The 3,079-nt window shown below is 39.5% G+C and overlaps 1 protein-coding gene across 3 annotated transcripts in view; it reads right to left on the bottom strand.

Annotated features, from left to right (window-relative positions):
• CDK8 (cyclin dependent kinase 8) overlaps positions 1–3,079 on the bottom strand; it is a 73,429-nt gene that overhangs the window by 49,372 nt on the left and 20,978 nt on the right. The gene's annotated exons all lie outside the window — the stretch shown is intronic.

Here is a 3,079-nt window from a genome sequence, read left to right on the forward strand (position 1 = left end):
TCTACGTCCTGAGGACCTCGCTGCCACCGTCCAAGCGTGCTTGGCCCCGGCAGATGAACCTCAGGATTAAAGGGTGGGCTCAGTTCCGCGCACACTGTGTCTCACCTAAAAAATCCAATGCGCAGGCTGGAAGGTGGAAAGACCTTCCCCGGTTCTTCGTTCGCGAAGAGACTGGCCATTATTTATTTACTAGTTTAATGTCTGGATAGCAAGCTAAACCTTAAGCTAACCATATTACCTTGATAAAGTTAAAATATGTTTGCTCTCACTACATTGAGATGATTTTAAAACTTTTTTTTTAAATACAATGATTAATGTTTCTTCCATTCCTTCCTTATTAAAAAGAAAACAAAGCAAGCAATTAGCACACACTAGAAATAAGTCTAGCTAGAGTTGTATCTCACATAAATTTATTACTCTGGGACACAGTAAATTTCCCCATATTTTAATGAATTCTGGAGTAGCCCAGAAGTAATGTCACATTAAAACACATTAAAACATCTTTTTTTTCTCCTACCAAAATGTGCCTTACAATTTTTTTCCTATCAAGCTAATAAAACTACCAAGATTGATTAAAAAACAACCACCAGACATTTGTGCTGTCTGAAGAATCCAGAAGCGGAGTCTAGTGGAAGGTATCCCTGCCCATGGCAAGGGGGCTGCAACTAGAACACCTTGAAGTTGCCTTCCAACTCAAACCATTCTACAATTCTAAAAAATGTTTATTCCACTTTAAACATATATAACACATAAACAAACCACCATCACCTCCTTGTACTTGAACCAGTATGGAACTTACAGTCACTGATTTAAAATGCAAGCCTATTAGTAACTCCAGTCACCAAAAGCAAAATGAAGAAGAGATACACTGCAGCAAAAGAAGCTACTGAACTCTTGCCCGTTCTCAGCCTCAAAGACTCAAAACTTTTAAGAGATGGAATGCTTGTCCTTCTCACTCGTGGGCTGGCATCCACAGCACCCCTGGGGGACATAACAGTATTGCCTGCAATACTTGGAACACAAGTATAGCCTCAAATCTCTAGGTTACATAAGAAAACTTGTTAATTTTTAATGAATTCAGTTTTCAGAGCTGTGAAGAGTCACCCTAAAAAAATGCAACTCAAACGTCTGAAAGGCAAATAAAACCAAACTGTAGCTAAGCACTGAAAACATATACACTTGTTTCCTTCAGCTCTTGCTAACCATTTTCAAGGCTTTGAATTGCTTGCTTCCTACCCGAAACACATGCCTTCCCCTATTCATCACTACCTAGGGAAGAGAGAAGTGGAAAATTAATGGACAAAATCTGAACACAGCTCATTACAAGAAAGAACAAAACAGCAAATGGACAAAAGCAGATTTCAGCAAGAGTCCAATTACATGGATGCAGCAAGATAAAAGACACAAACATGAAAAAAGTAGGTAAGACAATGACAGAAGGCAATAAAAAGCTTCCATATAATAAAACCTGAAACTTGCCAGCCTGGAAGAGAAAGAGCCAGCGCTGAGCACAAACTCATACATGGCCAAAACAAGGCATTATACAATCTCTTAGTTCTCATCTTAGAAGAAAACAAGTTGCATGAAGCCCGAAAGCAAGAAGCCATTATGGTATTAAGCACATAATTGAACTGTGCAATGCTTGATGACAGAATATTACAGGGATCAAGAGCATAAAAGGATATAAGATTAAATTACAAAAATTTGCAGTTACTACTCCATGAGCAGCTACTGAACATAACCCCAATCTGCACAGAGATTTCCTATGCTGCTCATAGAAAAACACGGGAAAATTTTCTCAGCTAAAAATTGTTTTACCCTCTGCCTTAGATACCAACTCCTTGCAGCTGTTACTGAAATGTGAAGCAAAACGGATTGGACTAGAGGTTATTCTCATTGCCCTGTGTGCTCTTTTACTTAGTGCTGAGGTGTTTGGAGAGATCTCTATTACATGAGCAGTGCTACCACACAACTGCTACTGTTACACGCATTACCACTGTCTGACTAGGGAGCAAAACTGGTCAGACTAAAAGTTGTTCTCATTGTCCTGTTGCTTATCTGCTTAGATTTCAAGGTATTTGAAGGAGAACTCAGTGTAACAAGAAGTACTATGAAGTAACTGGTGATCTTAAAAGCATTTCTGGTAGCACTTCGTCTACAACAAAGCCCGCCACACATTTAAGATGGTCGAATTTTTGCCAAATTCAATACGGACTAAAATTTTCCATACCAGATGGCAAACCCTCTCTGGAAATTTGTAGAAAAAATACCTCAGCTGTTTCCTAGAACAAAACTGGAAAAAGACACTGTCAGCTGTGTTTGTTAACTCTCACAATCAGTGCTTTAATGCTGAAATATTACATGGTGGCTTAAAAACATAGCATTTGGTCTTCTCAAAGCAATGGATGAGTATGAAGTCTCTGAAAATTATTTTTCTCCCATTAAAAGTCAGTTAAAGAGCTGAGATCTGGAGCTCCAATGCCCAACTTCACTTTGCTCTAACAGTGACCCAGGGCTGTGGGGAATGAACTGCTTGCTTCTTTCCTCTGCTCAGGTTCTGTATATGGAAACCCAGAGCAAGTGGCCTCTGCCCTGTCCTCCATCTATCCAAGCAGTCTACAGGAAATATAAGCATGGTGGTGACAACAAGGAAAATAAATCACAGTTTAGGGATAAAGGTCCATTTTTAGCACTACAGTCCTCTCTCCTCCACAATGTGTACAAAATAACCAAAGGCTTCCAAGACTTAAATCCTCTGAATTGTGCTGGCACAGTTGAGATGCAAAGCATAAACCAATTTCCAACCCGCTCTGACATCTGTTCTACTCTGAGGCTGCTAACACACCACAGTTACCCATTACACCACTAGTACCAGCTTCCCTTTTTACGAAAGTAGGAAAATCCTAATTCTACCTTTGAGTCAAATGAGATTTTCTCTATAAAACCTACTGTATTTCTTTGTAAGCCAAGGGAACTGGGAGAATGGCTTTTAAAGGGAGCCATAAGAGTTTACAAAAGTGTTAGGAAACCAAAACAAAGGCCAAACATGATGACCGAGCCCATATTACCAAACTCTTGA

Source organism: Empidonax traillii, unplaced genomic scaffold (assembly GCF_003031625.1).
Source record: "Empidonax traillii isolate 1590-97213 ecotype Southwest subspecies unplaced genomic scaffold, ASM303162v1 scaffold9:size3134949, whole genome shotgun sequence".
Taxonomy (NCBI): domain Eukaryota; kingdom Metazoa; phylum Chordata; class Aves; order Passeriformes; family Tyrannidae; genus Empidonax; species Empidonax traillii.